The following is a 20,524-nucleotide window of genomic DNA, read 5'->3' on the forward strand; positions in this document are numbered from 1 at the left end:
GTATTTCTCTTCCCTCTGCTGACAGAGACCCAGTTTTCTCACCTCTGTAGACTCCCTCCTTGTAGCTCCTGTCTCTCACCTCTTCACTTTCCCTAATAAGCAGTAGGTCATCAAGCTGCAGCTCCAGGTCCATAACACGGTCTCTGAGGAGCTGCATCTCGGTGCACCTGGCGCAGATGTGGCCATCAGAGAGGCTGGAGGTTTCCCAGGATTCCCACTTCTGACACCCTGAACAAAGCACTGTCCCTGAATTCTACCTAATTCTATGGGAATGAACCAAGGAAACAGAAGTCTACTCAGCCACTTACCTCGCCAAACACACGGACTTGTTAAACTGTTAGCTCGTACTGTTAGCTGTGTGAGCCCTGCTGTTCCTCCATCAGGCCGGGTCGATTCGCCAAGAGGATAAAAAAAAACCTAGTTCTAAGTTAATTACGTTAATTAAATGAGCTGACCCGCCTTACCTGACTGGGAGCAAGTTCGTCCCCAGCCTGTGCTCGCAGAGGCCTCTCGATCCAAAGCCTTCCTACTCTGTGTCCCGCTACTCTGTCGCCCGCTACGCGCTTGCGCAGTCGTGCCTCGTTCAAACTGTCGAAGAAAATGTGCAGCTGTACTGTACTCGCAGTAGACGTACTGAGAAAATTAAAATTATTGTGAAAACTGCCGAGATGTACCTAGATAAAACTGGTGTTATGTGGGAAACTCTAAGTGAAGGTCTGATCGGTGGAGTATCTGTATTTCAGTCTCTTTGTGCAGGTTCATAATGGGATTAAGACTATTGCAGAGAAATGAGAGAAGCCTGACGGTCAAGACATTATGAAGGCAATACGAGTGAATCTGTAGATGCTGGAAATAAACAAAAACACAAAATGCTGGCAGAACTCAGGAGGCCAGACAGCATCTATGGGAGGAGGTAGTGACGACGTTTCGGGCCGAAGCCCTTCATCAGGAGTGCAGTAACATGGGATGGTCGAGGGGGGAATAAGAAGTGAGGGGAGGGATGACGTAGAGAGCTGGGAAGTGATAGGCTAAAGGGAAATGGGCTAGGGGGAAGGTGGAGAATCATGGGCATTAAAATAGAAAGAAAGGTACGGCTGCCGGGAGATTATAGTGAGGGGGGTGGGGGAAAGAGAGAGAAAGAGAACCGGCCCACTACTCAGACAGAATGCTGGCTGGCCTGCTGAGTTCTGCCAGCATTTTGTGTTTTTAAGACATTACGAAGTTTATTATTGATTCATAAATTCACCCAATATGAAACCTGGTTGTTACCACATTTATGTTTCCCTTTGCAGGATTATATTGTAATTAGGTGTGTTAGTTTAGTTAGAGGAGTGATGTTTCAAGTTTAATGAGGAAACGGATAGGACTGAGTTGTGGATGTAAACACATTGCATGAGGTATCTGCAATAGAAATATTTGATTCAGCACGTAGGGGTATTAAATGTGGTAAAACTCTTGGGGAAAACTTTAATTTATTTGTTCGAAAATATGTGTAGCTCCAGCTCACAGAGGGTCGTATGGTGTGGGTAATTTAGTACAAATAGTTCACTGGAGGATTGTTCATGGAATGGTTGGATTGTAGAAAAAGGGTTAGATAATTCGCATCTTGTATGTCTTAATGGTGGGAGAGATACTAGATTTAGTGTTCATGATAGTTCAGCAACTGCTGTAGATTTAACTTCGGTTTTGAACATCCTGGCTGGAATGAGTGAGCAAACTGTCCGCCAGAAAAAGCAGGATCTCCCAGTGGCCACACAATTTAATTCCACGTCACATTCACATTCTGATATGTTAATCCATGGCTCCTCTACTGTCAAGATGAAGCCACACTCAGGTCGGAGGAACAACACCTTATAAACTGTTTGGGTAGCCTCCAACCTGAGTGTGGCTGAGTTTGATTGATTTCTCTAACTTCTGTTAATTCCCCTCCTCCCCTTCTTACCCCATCCCTAATTTATTCTCCCCTTTTCTTTTTCTCTCTCTGCTTATCACTCTTTGCCTGTTTTCCATCTCCCTCTAGTGATCCCCTCCCCCTTTCTTTCTCCGTATGCCTCCCGTCCCATGATTCTTTCCCTTCTCCAGCTCTGTACCCTTTTGCCAATCACCTTTCCAGTTCTCAGCTTCAGCCCACCCCCTCCTGTCTTCTCCTTTCATTTCGGATTTCCCCCTCCCCATCTTACTTTCAAATCTCTTACTATCTTTACTTTCAGTTAGACCTGACGAAGGGTCTCGGCCCGAAACTTCGACAGTGCCTCTTCCTATAGATGCTGCCTGGCCTGCTGCGTTCCACCAGCATTTTGTGTGTGTTGCTTGTAACAATGGGGAGTGCTCATTTTCCTATTTTTATAAGCATCAGTGTGGAGTTATATAGGAGACAGGAGACCGTTTTTAAGAAGTGGAATTTTGGTAAAGCAAACTGGAGGAAGTTTACGACTTTTATGTGATGAACATCTGTCGGGGATGAAAGTTGAGGCTGATATGAATATCTGCAATGCAAGGTTATGTGACATTATTCATCAAATGACAATGGAAGTGACTCGTGTTAGCAAGGCTGTACCATGGTGGACAGAGGAGTGTGAAACGGCAATTAGAGAGGGAAATAAAGAGTTCAGGAGTGTTAACCTTATTAAGGATGAAGGGGGACAGCCTGTGGTGAGGAAAGTGGTGAAGGTTGCGAAAAAGCTTTACTGGTGATCTCCGTGTGAAAAAAAAATGGGCAGGATATTAAAGTTGGAGATGTTTGGGGAACGATTTGGAAAATCGGGGGAGAGGGATTCATAGGATTCTTATCATTCCGGTATTGATTAAAGAAGGTGATTGGTACCGAAATGGAGAAGGTTGAGTTACTGGCTCGGTCATTTGCTGCAATTTACAATCAAGATAGGTTAATTGAAGAGCCTAATCAATGTAGGGATAAGGTTTTAAGTGAACACTCTGATGTGTTGGAAGCCAGTTATAGCAATGATAGGGATGTAGAGTTTTCTTTGTGTAAATTTAAGAACATTTTAATAGTACAGGTCAGTCCGCTCCAGGAAATCTATGTTATGGTATGTTTAAAAGTTCGGTTTACAACTCTTGAGATAATCTTAAGATTTTTGAATTATCTTCCCTCCTCATGGAAAATGACAGCGGTAGTGCCTACTCCGAAACATGGGAAACCGCCATAGGATCATTCTCGTTATCAACCAACATCATTAACTTGCCGTCCCGTTTGTGTAAACGTATGGAATATATGGTAATAGAGCAGTTGGATTATATTTTGGAAAAGAGAAATGATGTAGCATTTTATTAGTGCGGATTCCGGTAGGGTTGAATGACTTTGGATTCTGTTTTATGTTTGGAAGATGATATTAAGAAATCACAGGGAAATAACGGAGCTGTAATTGTAATATTTTACTTAGAAAAACATATGGTATGTTATGTAAGAGAATGGCTAGATAATTTGTTGGTGTTTTTTAAATGTACATTCAAGGCAAGTAAGGGTGGGCAAGATATATTTGGGATTCTATGTGATAGAGAATTTGACCCACAAGACAGTATTTGGAATCCTTTATTGTTAATAATATGTTAATTATATATATTTTTATATATTTTTTTTCTGAGATAGCTACTAGGGTGTGTAAATCAGTTTGCAGATGATGGAGCTTGATGGATTAGAGGTAGAAAATTCAAATCAATTATAGATAGAATGTGATTAGTGATTTATAAGTTTGAACATTGGGCAAATAAATAGAGTTTAAAGGTTTCGGTAGCTAAAATACAAGTGATATGTTTTTACAAAGAGGATCAATAGATCTGCACTTGATTTGAAATCATGTGGTCAAGCTCTTGAAGAAGTGTCAGTGGTTGATCTCTTGGCCTGATAATACGCTGACATGGAAGCACCATATCAATAAAATAATTGATAAATGTAAAGGAGCTCTGAATAGACTTGGGTGTCCTTCTGCGTATTCTTGGAGCATTACCGGTCCGGCACTATGACGCAACCAGAAATCCACCGAGCTGCTCATCCACAAAATTCCCTTCCCTCCCAGCGCCTGGTCCGGGAGATCGCTCGGGACTTCAAAACTGATCTGCGCTTCCAGAGCTCAGCTGCCAAAGGCCATTCGGAAGGCCACGCCAAGCGAGTCAACATCATGCTCAAAGACATTCAGTTGGCTCACTGCATCCATGGGGAGCGCTCCCAAGCCTGGCCTCGGTACCAAACACAACAAAAGGCTCTTTTAAGAGTTACTATCCTGGCAGAAAAAAGGGCTGTCACTTCCTAATCATTACACTATTGGAGTGGAGACCCACATTCTTCCTCTGACTTCCCCCCAGTGGGACTTTGGGATTGTTGAATGGGGAATCCCAGTAAACTGATGTACTTGTTTTGGTCAATGGGGTATAGCTGTCTCAGTTTAAATCGCTACAGTCTCCCATTTAGTTAGCGAGTCCCATTTTTAGACGAACCCATGATATGTCGATGGCGACTCAGCAGTCTTGAAATGCTGGAACTAGGGTTCTCACAGAACAACTTAGCATTACAATCTCACCTGGTTTGCGAAGGGATCCCAGTGCATAACCTGATACCATTTAGACAGACAAACAGATAACATTCTGCCGCTTTCGGCCAGTCTTTTGCTGCTTTACCTCTGCAGTACATGCTGCTTCAGAACGAAAGAGACGTTTCACGGCCGCACCCATCCTGGTCCAACCGGACCCCTCCCGCCAATTCATTGTTGAGGTTGACGCCTCCGACTCCGGAGTGCGAGCAGTCCTGTCCTAACGATCAAGTCCAGACGAGAAGCGTCATCCTTGTGCCTTATCTTCTCGCCGGCTGTCCCCCGCCGAGCGGAATTACGACGTGGGGATTCGGGAACTACTGGCGGTGAAGCTGGCATTGGAGGAGTGGGGGAACTGGTTGCAGGGGGCGGAACACAAGTTTGTTATTTGGAATGATCAAAAGATCCTGGGATATATTCAGACCGCCAAACGTTTGAACTCCCGCCAGGGCCATTGGGCATTATTTTTTGGACGATTCATATTTTCTCTAACATACCGTCCAGGGTCCGAAAACGGGAAACCTGACGCGCTCTCCCTGATGAACAATTGCCCACTCCGTACTTGCCGGAATATCAGTTGGTCTACACTTCTACATTAACGCTCCACCCTTAGTGTAATATCCTACTGGAATTTTCTCAGTCTCCTCACCTGAGAGAGTTATTTCCCTCAATGCAACTATCTCAGGGTCCCTGGTCTGTTCCGCTATGAACTCCTTCCTGGACAGACACAAATCTTTATAGTCAGACCAAATACAACAGTCCTGCTCCAACAGTGAAGGCAGGAAAGTCATTGATGGTCATCAAAACCTGAGTCCCGATTTGGGCTATCGTGGGTAGCAGAACCATGCTGCACAGAACCATCAGCATTGGCAAGTTTCTTGGCCATAGCTCAAGTTACTGCGCAAAATAGATACACATTAGAATCCATCTTTGGGTCATCAGTGATTGGCTTAGCTGGCAACTGCACTTCAGGGACAACCTGTCACCTGCTGGTTCTTTCCCTAACAACAACGAAACACCTTTCACTGGTAAACTGGGCCATAGTCCTATCTTAACAAGTCCTGAAACTAACTCTGACTTCAAATTTACCTTGTGCAGAGGTACAAAAACATTGTCGGCCCTAATGCTTGAATAAGGATTACTTCACCCCGTGGCAGTCTCATCACAAAACTCTAGAACATTGTCTAACAAGAGTGACTGAGAAGCCCCAGTATCTCAAAGATATTTCACTGGCACCGGGGTGACCTCTGATTTACTGAAACAAATTCCTCTGACACTAAAATAATGAATTCTTTCTTCACTAGTTCATATATCTTAACTCTTGACAGAGCTTCATCTGAATGTCAGAAACCCTGTGGGTTCACAGGTGTTTTAAAGTGTTGAGTACGGGCATCTAGAATTACCTCCTTTCCCTTCTTCTTCCTCAGGAGGAAATAATCAACCATAACACGACCAGATTTCTTGCAATAGTGACAAGTAGGACCAGAATGTTTCTCCTTTAATTGCTATTATTCACTTTTACCATTGTCACTCTTCCCAGATTTGATTTCTGGTTTACCCGGATTGTTTATGCTACTCTTTCGAAAGGTCTTACTTGGGGGCAAACTTAGACTTGTGGGTTAGAGCAAGCTCATCTGCTAACTTAGCAGATTCTTGTAAAGTTACAGCATCCTTCTCATCCAGATATGTTTTTATGTCCTTATGGACACACCTCTCAAACTCTTCAATTAAAACCAGCTGTTTCAATTAGTTGTAATCATCGTCCACATTCTTAGATGTGCACCATCGTTCAAGACAAACAGACGTCTCATAAGCAAATTCCACATGAGTCTGGCTCACAGATTTCCTCAAATTACTAAACCTTTGCCTATAGGCTTTGCAACCAGTACATAAGCTTTAAGTATTGCCTTTTTTACTGACCCATAGTCAGCTGCATCTTCAGCTGATTGGGCAGAATATGCTAGCTGAGCTTTACCTTTAATTGCGTTCTGCAACATGAGAGTCCAACACTCTCTTCGCCACCGTAGGCTCTGAGCAACTTTCTCAAAATGCTGAAAGCATTTATCAACCTCGGACTTATCAAATGGAGGAACCAATCGAACTTCTCGAATGGCAACAAATCTATCACTAGAGCCAGAAGTTTGATCCACGTACTTCATCTTCTCTAACTCAAAATGCCTTTGTCTTTCTTTTTTTTCCCTCCGCTTCTAGGAGCCTTTGTTTCTCCAGCATCTAACTGTCTTTGTCTTCGTCTCTCCTCAGCCTCCAGCAGTCTTTGTTTTTTCTTCGTCGCAGCTTCTCATCTAAGTTTCTCTAACTGAACTTGTTCCAGCTTGTAGTGGAGCTCAGGGTCACTTTGTTTACTTTCAGAAAACTGCTCTAACACCTCGGCAGTTAACAAATCCTGAGTTACATAGTGCTCAACTATTCTCTTCTGAATCTCTGACTTCTTTGTAGACGGTTTTACCGTAACAACATTTAACTTACTAACAATGATCAAGAACTCCACCTTTTTGGCTTTCTGTAATTTCTCAGAGGTTGGCGATGCCAAGAATTTATTAATATCTATTACTGCTGGTTTCCACAAACAAGTCAATCAAAAGGGAAGTAACCAAACAGATCAATCAATTAGTAAGCCGCAATTTGTTCAGATCCCGGACCAGTCTCCACCTTATGTTACCTACCATAGAAACATAAAAACATAGAAATCCTACAGTACAATACAGGCCCTTCGGCCCACAGGATTGTGCCGAACATGTCCCTACCTTAGAAATTACTAGGCTTACCTGTAGTCCTCTATTTTACTAAGCTATCTAAAAACCTCTTAAAATACACTATCATATCCGCCTCCACCACCGTTGCCGGCAGCCCATTCCACGCACTCAACACTCTCTGACTAAATACATACCCCTGATATTTCTCTCTGTACCTATTGCCCAGCACCTTAAACCTATGTCCTCATGTGGGAACCATTTCAGCCCTGGGAAAAAGCCTCTCACTCTCCACGCGATCCATGCCTCTCATCATCTTACACACCTCGATCAGGTCACATCTCATTCTCCGTCGCTCCAACGAGAAATGGCCGAGTTCACTAAACCTATGCTCATAATGCAGGCTCCCCAATTCAGTCTACATCTTTGTAAATCACCCTCTGCACCCTTCCTATGTGGAGAAAGTGGAGATAAAAGGTGAACTTTAGCAGAACTCACTGTTATCCAGGAAGGTCCCGTTGAAGAGAAAAAAGTGTCTTCTTTGTCCGAGACAGGTCAAAGTCAAAAGTAGTAAACTGTAGCCCTGTTAACTTCACATCTGTTGTTGGCAAACTGCCAGAGTTTCAGAAACATAATCAGATTTATTATCACTGGTATTTGTCGTGATATTTGTTAACTTAGCAGCAGCAGTTCAATGCAATACATAGTATAGAAGAAAAGAAACAAATATAAAACAATAATAATAATAAATAGGTAGATCAATTACAGTATACGTATAATGAACAGATAAAATTCATGCAAAAATGGGAATAATATATATTTAAAAAGTGAGATAGTGTCCAAGGATAAATAAATAAATAAACAAATAAATTTCAGTAAATGTATATTGAAATAGATTTAAAATCAAGCAAATACAGAAATAATATATTGTATATTAAACAAGTGATGTAGTGTTCACGGGTTCAATGTCCTTTTAGGAATTGGATGGCAGAGAGACTGAAGCTGCTCCTGAATCGCTGACCATGTACCATCAGGCTTCTGTTCCTCGTACCTGATGGTAACAATGAGAAAAGTGCTTGCCATGGGTGCCGGGGGTCCTTAATAATGAACGCTGTCTTTCTGAGACAACGTTCCTTGACGATGTCCTGGGCTAGTACCCAAGATGAAGCCGACTAAATTTACAATCATCTGCTGCTTCTTTCGGTCCTGTGGGGTAGCTTCCCCATACCAGACAGCGATGCAGCCTGCCAGAATGTTCTCCACGGTACATCTATAGAAGTTCTGAGTGTGTTTTATTGACATACCAAATATCTTGAAACTCCTAATGAAGTATAGTCGGTGTCTTGCCTTCTTTATAACTGCATCGTTATATTGGGACGAGGTTAGGCCCTCACAGGGTTTGGCAGCGTGGAACATGAAACTGATCACTTATGCACCCCTCTCTGAGCATTCATCTTTATTCCTTCATCGTACCCTTCCTGAAGTCCAAATCAGCTATTTTGTCTTACTGAAATTGTGTAGGGTTTTTGCTGTGACACCACTCCACTAGTTGGTATATGTTGCTCCTGTACGCCCTCTCGTCTCCATCTGAGATTTTGCCAGCAATGGCTGTATCATCAACCAATTTATAAATGATATTTGAATTATACCTAGTCATTCATTCATAGTTATACAGCGAGTAGAGCAACAGGCTAAACTCTCACCGCTGAGGTGCACCATTGTTGATCGTCAGCAAAATGGAGATATTATCACCAATCCTCACAGACTGTAGTCTTCCAATTGGAAAGCCAAGGATCCAGTTGAAGAGGGAAATACAGAGGCCCAGATTCTGTAACTTCTCAATCAGGAGTTTGGGAATGATGGTGTTAAATGCTGAGCTATAGTCGATAAACAGGAGCTTCTGACCTATGAAGGAATAGCAAGTCATTTAGAAACGTTTAATGTCCTCAAACCAAGTCAACATGCTTTAGATGAGTAGTGTCCCATTACATGGCAACAGGTGTTTCAGCCCATCTTCCAGGCCAACCAAAGCTACCATTTGAGCTGCACCCATATCTTTCTAAACCTTTTCTGTTTACGTCCCTGTTAATGAACCTGCCTTAATCACCAGATCTGTCAGCTGGTTCGATATCATGACCATCATCTGGATGGAAAAAAGGCCATCAGATTCCTATACCATCTCTGCACTCTCACCATGCTCTGCCCTCTAGTTCCTGATTACACATCCCTGTTAAAAGGTCTCAGTGCATTCACCCAATCTATGACCCTCATATTTTTATACACGTCTATAATATTGCCCCTGATTCGCCACAGTCCAAGGAAAAATAGTCCTAACTTGCGCAATCTCTTTTCATTGCTCAGCTATTCATGTCCCGGCAACATCCTCGTAAATCTCCCCAGTGTTATTTCCAGCCTAATGGCATCTTTCCTGTAGCAGGGTGACCAAACCGAAATACGATATTTCAGTGTGGCCTCAAAAGTATCTTGTTCAACAGCAGCACAACATCCCAATCACTATAGTCATGCACTGACTGAGGAAGGCCAGTGTGCCAACAAGTTTCTTCAATACCACGTCCACCTGTGACCTGGTTTGAGATTCCGTCAGGGGAGAGCCAACTCGCGTTTCAAAAATCAGATAGTGCTGTTTTTTTCCCAGATGTTAGAAAGGAACCTGTAAATGTGTCTGGTTTAGATTTTCAGAATGCATTTACAAGGTACACACGAAAGGTTGGTGAACAAGAACATAGAGTTCTGCGGGAAATGAGTTAAGCTGGATTGAAGACTGGTTGTCACATAGAAGAAATAGACTGAATAAAGAGATCTGATTCAGGCTGAGAGGACGTAACTATTGGAGTGTCCCAGGAATCAGTTCTGGTCTGTCAATTATTACTGTCGATATTAATCACCTGGAGAAGGAGCAAAATGTGAGGGAGCCAAGGTTATCAATTATGGAGAATGTTGTGATAATAATTTTAGTGGGACATTTGGTCTCTGCAACAGGATATAAGTAGCTTGGGTATGTAGAGGAATACTTGGAAAATAGAGTTTAATGTGGGAAGGTCTGATTGTGTATACAATGATAAAAGGGATCAAAAGGCAGATGAATATTCAGCAAGTGCATACAAGTGAAATATAGGGGTCCAGGCGCCTATATTTCGTTACACACAAACAGGAGACTGGTATTGCTGGGCCATTGGTGCAGAGAAACAGAGAAGTGTTGTTACTGTGTCACAAAATTGCACAATGATAGATTTTGAGAAGATAAAGCAGTCCAAGACAGCCACATTGAAAGATAGAATTCCGAGGTAGTTTAGTGAACAGAGAGAGCATGGATCATAGGTACGTAGACCTCTGGAACAAGAAAAAACAGGTAGACAAGTTAGTGAAGAAGGTGAACGGTATAGCAGTGATTAAACTGGAAGGCTGCAGAAAAGATTCACAGATGTGTTCCCTAGATAAGGGAGCTAGGGCTTTACTCTTTGGAGAGAAGGAGGATGATAGAGGTGTACAAGATATTAAGAGGAACAGATAGAGTGGACAGCCAGCGCCTCTTCCCCAGGGCACCACTGCTCAGTACAAGAGGACATGGCTTTAAGGTAAGGGGAGGGAATTTCAAGGGGGATATTAGAGGAAGGTTTTGCACACAGAGAGTGGTCGGTGCGTGGAATGCACTGCCTGAGTCAGTGGTTGAGGCAGATACACTTGTGAAGTTTAAGAGATTACTAGACAGGTATATGGAGGAATTTAAGGTGGGGGTTTATATGGGAAGCAGGGTTTGAGGGTCGGCACAACATTGTGGACCGAAGGGCCTGTAATGTGCTGTACTATTCTATGTTCTATATTCTATATGGGTCTTGATGTACAAAGAAAGTTCACATGGGCTGGGACCATTTTCCCAGGACGGAAGGAGGCAGAGAGGAGAAGCTCATCAAAGAAGTTCATAAAACTATGAAAGTTGTAGATAAAATAGACAATCGAAATCTGTTTTCCAGGGTGGAAATTTCAAATAGTAGAAAACACGGCTTTATTGTGACAGAGTGAGAATTTAATGGTGATGTGCAGTTCATGTAATAGTTTAGTTTTATGTACAGAGTGGTGGTGGCCTCGTATGGGTTATCATGGGGAGTGTGTGGAAGCAAATGTGTTTGTGACATTTAACATGCTTTTTTGACATTTAGACAGGAATTGGAAGGATCTAAATCACATGCAAACGTAAGCGATTTTGTTTCATTTGACATTGTATTCAGCACAAGCATTGTGGGAAGAAGGGCTTGTTCCTGTGCTGTACTGTTCAGAGTGAGCAATAGTGACAGAAAAGCCTTTATCCTGGGGAATATACAACAGTATCTGTGGAAAGGAGATGTCCTCAAGAGTGTTAGAGAACAGAGAGACCAAAGAGTACAAGTACATAGTACTCTGAAATTGTAGACAGTTTTGTGAGCAAAGCATTTATCACACGCCTTCATCAGTTAGAGTTTGGAGTACAGGATATAAGACTTAATGTTGTAACTATACAAATTATTGTTGAGACAGTTGTGTATCGTGTGAAGTTTTGGTCATTCAATAATCAGGAAAATGTCATTAAGCTGTTATGGCACAGAATGTTTTGGAGATTCTCAAACTGGAGGAGATAATCTGAAAGGGGAAATTTCTTCCACATAGAGGTTGGTGAGGAAACTGAAGAGGAGAGTGCAAATACAATGATCAACACGCAGTTGGGCAGGTACATGGATAGGTGAGTTTTAGTGGGATATAGACCAAACACAGGTAAATGGACTCGCTCGGATAGACATCTTGGACAGTGTGGTAGATTTAGGCCAAAGTGCCAGCTTTTGTCCTGTGCAATTCAGTGACTCTGTGAGTGAAAAATTTGCAGAACCGGAGACCCCCTACTCCAGCCGTGGAAGACTCACGTGCAATAGAGAGGGATGTGAAATTTTGGGAGGAGGAATGTTGCATTATTGATCAAGGACACCATCACTGAGGAAAAAAGGATGTTATCTCAGAAGATTCTTCACATGAGTTGAGTTTCCGAATAAATAAAACAGCAATCACATTGTTAGGGTTCTTCTACAATTTCCTAATAGTTGGTGAAAGATTGAGGAACAGACCTATTAGCAAATCACACAGAACTGTCATGGGGATAGGGTTATAGCAATCAGACATTTCAACGTTTCTAAAACTAACCAGATCACCTTTATGTGAAAGGATAAAAGGTGTAACTGTTGAAGTGCATCTAGGAGAGCTTCTTGTACTAGCCCATCGATAGTTCTACCATTATTGACCATTTGACAATGGAACTAGGTAAGGAAATTCACTCCACAACTAAAAAGAATCGCACTTTGTCTTCAGAAACAACAACCTAACTATGTTGACACCAGGCCAACAACTTAGAACATAAATTCTTCAGTTCCCTCCTTACCAATACTGACTCGGACTACTTTTCGGATCCATAACACTAAAATAGGGGATCTCAGCTGGCCAGGTGATCTATACTGCCTTCTCCCATTCACTGACTTGAGGTTTCTTCCTTGCAATGGTGAGTCTCTGGAAAGAGTCATCACTGCTAGAGTACTCATAGTGTCAACTTTTATATTCAACCTTATCCAACTCAATTATTCGATTCCAATGTAATTTGTAGTACGTCATCTGTTTTGAATTTCAACACCTTTTTTGTTATCTCTGCTCCAGGCCAAAATCCATTTATTGCCCTCTTCCCAGCAAGTTTCAATAGGTAATTTATGGCTCTTTGTTCTCTTTAGTAACCAGTTTGAAACACTCCACGAAGGGATAGACAGCAACGTTCACAAACCTTAATGTTATATTATAATCAAAACACCACACAAATAACTTATCATTTGGAAATGATCTCTTGTCCCACAGATTACCTGAAACAACGTTGTGTTACTTTCAAACACGGAGATCCAAGCATTGTCATCCCACAAGATGGAGAATGGAAAACAGTTCCACAAAATGAAAGCCATCTCCTAGCACATGACAGGAACAAAGAGAATTAATCTGTCAGCTCCCACTGCCCTTTACCAATTCGAGTTCAATATTGACTGCCATATTTTAAATTGCCCATGACCAACGTCTCCTCTCTTTTGATCCATAGAAAATCCTGAGTATCACATTACTGTTAATATGTCTGAGTGAATATCCCACAAAACGAACACCAACATCCGTGACTATATTAAAAAAAACAGATAAAGATTTAAATATATATTCCGAACAAATGCATGAAGAAACATTATAAACATGTAACGAATTTCATACCATATATCAAGGCATTTAATTGTAATTAATAATATTGAAACACAACATAAATGTTTGAAATCAAACAAAATCACCAAAAAGAAATTTAGAATGGCATGTGGTTCGCAAACACTGAGGTTATTAACGTTGCCTTTAAAAACATACACTAAGGAAAATACCTTGGTTAACCGTTAGAAAAAAACAACACAGCAACAACAACTTGGGAAATAATACATATCCAAGTTTGTAATTTAACATTTAAACTTTATTTCCAAACGTTATTGCAATCGGGATGGATTCTGCAAAACGTCATTAGTTAAATAGCTAAGTAAGTACCTCTTATCATTGATATATATCGTTGATAAGTGTGTGTGTCCAGTTGAATTGGTGGTTTTACAAACGGCTTGGGTAACACCTGCCCTTTCAAAACACAGTTCCACAAAACATTAAAAGCGCAAAAAATTGCAACTGATTTCCCTGCTTGTCAGATGTTATTGAAGTAGCAGTGTGATAAAATATTATTAACCACAACAAGCAAATATCAACATACCTTCCTCATTTCCTTTACACAATCTCACCTCAGTTCAGCTTTTTTTTAACGAATTCGTAACACATGCAAACTTCAATACAGCCTTCGACCATTAGGAGGTCACTCATTCGTAGTATTCCAACACCAATCATTTCTGAACAACAGTGTGTTTTAATTATTTTTCTGTGTTTAATCCATTGATGGATTACCTCCCTTGACTTGTTCACAACACCTGCCCTCACTTGACTGCAGTCAGGTGAGGAATCAAAGACAATTTTGCATGATTTTCTATCTCCCGCTGTAAATACCATACCACATCCTGGCTACTTTTCGAAGGCCTGTAAATAACTTCCATAAGTCTCTTCTTACCCGAGCAGTTTCTTCATGTACTCACAATGATTCTTCATCTTCTGATCCTGCTCCACTCTGAATGAGATTCTCTCCTTCTAATTGACCGCACAAATTTCTGGGTGAAAGTTCATCGATCTGAACATGAACTCGGTTTCTTCCCTCACAGACCTTATCAACCCTGTTTACCTGACTCCAGGACTTGAATGCAGCTGCGAGGAACGTTGTAGTCGTGGCCGAGTGGTTAAGGCGATGGACTAGATATCCATTGGGGTTTCCCCGCGCAGGTTCGAATCCTGCCGACTACGTGTTTTTGTTGGTTTGACTCCCTGATCCTTCCCACGGATTCTTGTTGTAAAGAAGCTAGTCGAAACACCGATCTCTGGTCGCTGCCTCCAAAACCAGGAAGAACCCATGTGTTCCAATTTTATTCAGATTTCCTCTGCGACGCAAACGGTCAGCACGTTCGACTGTTATCCGACATGTTTGTGATTACAGCCTATCTAGGGACGCTGACGATCCAGTGGCCTTTGTTGTCCGTTTTGTGCGCTCCGTGCTGATCCTATTATCTTCATTAAAAACAATATCAACCTATAGAAAACTGAACACAAACACGACCTGTCTTTCTTTACATTTATTTTGGCACAAACTCAATATATTGCACGTGGACAATCAAACCAACACAAACTCTCACAGGGCATCAATGTCTTATATGTTCGTAGTTTATCTTATCCCATCTCGATCCAAAGGGGATAAATTGACTGAACTTCACTCGTCCCAACACTGAACTGTTCCTCCAACTCACTTTCAAACTCATCATTTCGTCCTTTCGGTATTATTATTATTATTATTATTATTATTATTATTATTATTATTATTATTATTATTATTATTATTATTATTATTGTTGTTGTTGTTACTGTTGCTATTATTATTATTCCTTCTCAATTCAAGCTGGTAAAATCTGAAGTGCAGGCAAAGTGAAGCACACTCATTCCTCAATAGTTGCGAACTTCGGAATATTCTAGTTGTGTATATTGGCTATCGGGAGATTTACAGATATGTTGCTTTGCAAGCCTAACTGTTCAATGTTATTGTGCAGTGATTTTGTGATAATAGTTGTTATTGATATTACCATAGGGACAATATATACCCTGTTCATGTTCGATAGTCTTTCAATTTTCCCCTTTTAATTCAGCAAATTTGTGGTGCTTTTTCACTTACTAATTGCTGTATGTCATGTGTGCTTGCAATGGCTATACCGATGAGGTTGTTCTTGCCTTTTAATCCAGTAGTATTGTATCCAGACGGTTGTTATGGATCGTCCTATCCGTAATAATGGATCAAACAAAAAATAATTTGTGGGACTCTAATCCTAATATAGAAGAGGTTTGTCTTCATAATAAGGTAGGGTGTCTTTTATGATTTTGTATTTTAAAGCAAGATTTTGGTTAATGATGTTTCTCAATTGATTGTTCCAATGTAAGAATTCCGATTGAGTTAAACTGCTGCTTCATCTTGTAATGTGACGGATTGTTTCTTGCGTCTCTTGTCGTTTTCTGCATTTATTGTCTTTAAATTTTTGGTCTTTTATTTGGTATTTCTAATATTTTTGTGTTAACCACTTGGCTTGCCACATGGAACCCCTCTGTTTCTGGGAAGAGGTCTCCAACACTGACGTTCCACGTTTTCTTCTTGACATTTTGTCTGCTCAGACCATGGGGATGTTTTCCATGGACTGTAGTTCTTCCATCGGTTTATATTTTATACTTTATATTATTATTATTTTTACGTTTTTGTATTTGCTCAGTCGGTCGGGCTTTGTACATTGATTGTCCCTCCTATGAGCTCTCTTTAATTGATTAAATTCTGTTTCTTTGTACTTATTATGAATACTTTCAATAAAATCAATCTAATGGCAGTATATTTGCATTTTGATAATAAATTTACTTTGAACTTGGAAGTGTTGTGCGCTGCTACACAGGACCCAGACACATTCATGCCCTCTGGTGGCTGGTGGCAGCATCACGGAGCTCACCGCGACTCTCCGGGTCGTTTTCTGAACCCAGGAACCGGATATATCACTTCTTGTTTACATCAACGTGCAAGTTAAATTAAAACAGCGACTTGCTGCGCCACTGCGAATTTCACGCATTTTGGTCACATTTGTACAAAGGGAAACAAATTTAATGTTTCAGGCGGAGGCACATTTGTCACCACTGGGAAAGGGAGAAAATAAGATATTGTTTACAGTTTCAGACAAGGTGGGCGAATGTGGTCGGGGAAAAGGAAAAACGCTGATCCGGTGAGAACATGTGAGTGTCAGCGACAGTTAGAATCGGGTCTCTTTTTGTTTTCTATGTTAGGTGACCAAAACTGTTGTCCAGCGCGGCAGACTATTGTAATGGAAGAAGAAAAAGACAAAGAGCCTAGGACCATGTAGGCGACGGTCAACGATGCGTATTTTCTGCACAAGAATCAGAGCTATCTCAGTTTAATTTCAGATGGGTGCCATATGAAATGAAGTATCTAGGGGTAAAACACAGTCAGAATCTGGACGAAATAATTAATTTAAATTATGGTTCATTATTGGGTAGGATACGAAATAATCTGGATAAGTGGGGGGCACTGAGACTGTCACTCTGGGGTAAAGTCAATGTAGTTAAAATAGTCATAGCACCTCAGTTTAACTATCTTTCTATGATTCTTCCTTTAAATATTTCAGATTTGATCTACAAGCAATACAACAAAATAATTAGTGACTTTCTATGGGATAAGAAGAAGCCCAGAATTAAAATGAGTAAGATGTGTATGTCCATGGACATGGGTGGGCTCAGTCTACCAGACGTCACGGCATATAAATTTTCCTTTGAAATGACCAAGTTAGCTAAACTTTGGGACAGAACTGATGTTGATTTAGATTGGGTACTTATAGAACGGAGCTTGGCTGCACCGCATTCTCCCCTTAACATTCTTTCGCAACATGTGGAAATCAAGACTAATCTAAATCCTATACTATTTCACTCAAGGAGTGTGTGGAGTACAATTCATAAAGCATGGAAAATATCACATTTAAATCAGTTATACTCGCACTGGAATAACCCTGCGTTATGCATTAGGAAAAGAATGCTGTACTGGAATGAATGGAAGATTAAAGGTGGAAATACAATAGGTGATCTCCATCAGAATGGGATTTTTATGTCGTATGTGGATTTGCAGAGGAGATATAACTTTGTAGATAAAGGGAATTTCTGGATGCATTTACAAAAAAGACATTGCGTTAGTAGCATATTCAAAAATGCTGGGTCACAAAGTAACCCTTTAACTGAATACTTCACACTACCACAGGAAGTTCATAAAGCATTAGTGTTTTATAAAATATTCAAGCACTCTGTGGGTGAACCGTGTAACAATCTCAAAGCAGTATGGCAGAAGAATCTTGGAAGCGATATTGAAGATAATGAGTGATCAAATATTTTATCAAATGTGGGTAGGCATATTGGGGAAGCGAGAGGGAAATTCATTCAGTATAAGATAGTACACAGATATTATTGAGCACCAACTAAACTCTACAAAATGGGGATTGTTGACAATCCTTTATGCTGGAAATGTAAAAATGAGGTGGGCACATATTTTTACATGATTTGGGAGTGTTCCATGGTTCGTCCATTTGGTGTAAAGTTCTTGATTTGTTGGGGAATTGATAGGGTCCTACACTGCCCTTGTGCCCACGGTTTTGTCTCCTAGATGATAGGACAATGATACCTAATGTAAACAGCGACAAATTTAATTTTAAAGGTGGGTCCATTCACAGATCAAGAATTATATTGCAAAACTGAAACAAAAAAAAAACTAGATGTCCCACTGTGAGGGAATGGACTGAGGAAATGGTTAAGATTTCATCATATGAACACATGTTGTGAAGAATTAACTGTGAGGGAAAAGTGCAAGACGCGTGGGATCAATTTTGGTTGTAAGTTAATTTAAACTTAAATTAGAAGTTTGTTTTCTGTTTCTTAGTTTTATATGTTTTTCTGTCATGAGATGGCTGTGTAAATATGCTATACTGTATCTGCTCTATGATATGCTGTGCTGCTATGTAAAATAAGAGTAAATAATAATAAAAAAATCAGAGTAAAAAACACAAAACACAGTAGGACAACAGCTTGTCTGTCAGCATCTTTGGAGAGGAATAAAAAGTCGAGGTGTCAGGCCATCCGTTCATCAGTACTGGAAAGAAAGTAGGAACAAGCCAGAACAAGCAGGTATGGGAAGAGAAGGAGTAGACGCCAGAAGTGATAAGTGAGGGCGGAAAGTAGATATGTTGGGGATTGAAAAGTGGAAGGTGATAGGTGAAGCCAGGTGAGGAAGGAAGATTGATATATTGGGGAAAGGAGAAAAATCCAAGCTGGGAGATGATTGGTGGAAAAGTGAAAGGGTTGAAGGAGCAGAAACCGACAAGAGGGAGGCGGTAGATACGCGAGGAAAAGTGAAGACTCAAGACAGAATTCTGAATGGGGAACTAAATAAAAGAGAGGAGAATGGTGTACTTACCGGGCTAGAGAAATCAAGGGCTACCCAGACAAAATATGAAGTTTCGCTCCTCCATCCTGAGAGTGGCTTCGTCGTGACAGTAGAAGAATCCATGGACCAACATGTCAGAATGGGAATGGGCAGTGGAATTAAAATAGTTGGTCATTGGGACAGCTTGCTAGTTACGGATTGAAGTATTTCGTCACCTGGAAGGACTGTTTGGGTACCTGAATGTTGTGAGGGAGGAGGTGAACGGGCAGGCGTAGCTCTTCTGCCGCTTGTGTGGATAAATGCCGGAAGGGAAGTCTGTGGGAAGTGTGTAGCAGTGGCTGAATTCTTTGGCGATGTACCCGGAATCTATTGGGATTTCCTCGCGCAGTTTCGAGTCCTGACAAACGCGTATTTCCAACATTTTCAGTTTAGTATTGTCCGCGACTCTCCGCTGCAAATCAATCATATAGACTGTGATTATTGCTCACTTTCTGAAACGCAGAAATGAACCATTTATTCCTACTTTCAACAAAACTTGCCTCCGCAGCCAACCGGAAGGTTGGCGGCTAATGATCCAGCAGATCTTTTTTTTCTTGTTGTGTTTCATTGACAGTTTCATTGCGCTGAACGGAGGCCGGGGCTCCCTACTGCTGTCGCGATGGGAATTTGAACTGTTATATTTTAGACACATGTACAAAGATACAGTGAAAAGCTTCTCGTTCATACTGTTCATAGGGATGAAATCATCACACAGTGCATTGAGATCGCACAACGTTAAGCAGTAACAGACTGCAGGAAAACTGTAACAGTGACGGGGAAAGAAAATTGCGGGCAAATAATAATGTGCAGCATCAGAACGAGGTGGATTGCGAGGTCAATCGTCCATCTTATCGTACCAAGAAACCATTCACTAGACAAAACAGCGGTATTAAAACTATCCATGTGACTGTGATACGTTCTTTCAGGCTTTTGTGCTTTCTGCCCGATGGAAGAGGAAGAGGAAGATGCGGAGTGTCCGGTCAGAATTCTCATCATTCGATTTGACCAAAAAGTGCGTTTCCTCGAGCGGAAACATTGGAACTGAAGGACTAGCTGGGACTAACTGTGTGTTTTCATCTAATCTAAATTCCTCGATCATTCAGTTGGAGTCTAGTTGGTTTCACCTCATTTGAAAGATGAGAATTCAATCTCTGATCTACCACACTGAGTGATCATTAATACAATGCTTACACTCACAGAAAATTTCCCATAAATTATCGTGAATCAACAACTTGCTCCCACGAGTTCCGTATACATAGTGTTCTTAAAATGCTATTTTTAGAGTCTAAAAGTGTGTAACGTTCCATAGCCGAGAATCGAACCCAGGCCTACTGGTTGGGAAGCAGCCATGCTCTCCTCACCACTGGACCACAATTGCCTCGTGGTGTAGAGGAGATTCGATCAGTGAACTGTCTCATTTCTATAAGACTCTTCAACTCTATTATCAGGATCTCTGCTGCTTTCTGAAACTGCATTCCTCACTTTTTTGTAGTACTTATTCCGACCAGTGGATGTCGTGACGTTTCGGCAGACAGGAGAAACGCAACACCTGGAGTCGGTCCACTGGGAGATTC

General features: G+C 41.2%; 1 non-coding gene across 1 annotated transcript; it reads left to right on the forward strand.

Moving 5' to 3' along the window:
- Positions 1 to 14,613: 14,613 nt before the first annotated feature.
- On the forward strand, positions 14,614 to 14,695 carry trnas-aga (transfer RNA serine (anticodon AGA)). Its single transcript has one exon. It is a non-coding gene; the product is annotated as a tRNA-Ser (tRNA).
- Positions 14,696 to 20,524: the final 5,829 nt, after the last annotated feature.

This window comes from Hemitrygon akajei, chromosome 28 (assembly GCF_048418815.1).
Source record: "Hemitrygon akajei chromosome 28, sHemAka1.3, whole genome shotgun sequence".
Lineage (NCBI taxonomy): Eukaryota > Metazoa > Chordata > Chondrichthyes > Myliobatiformes > Dasyatidae > Hemitrygon > Hemitrygon akajei.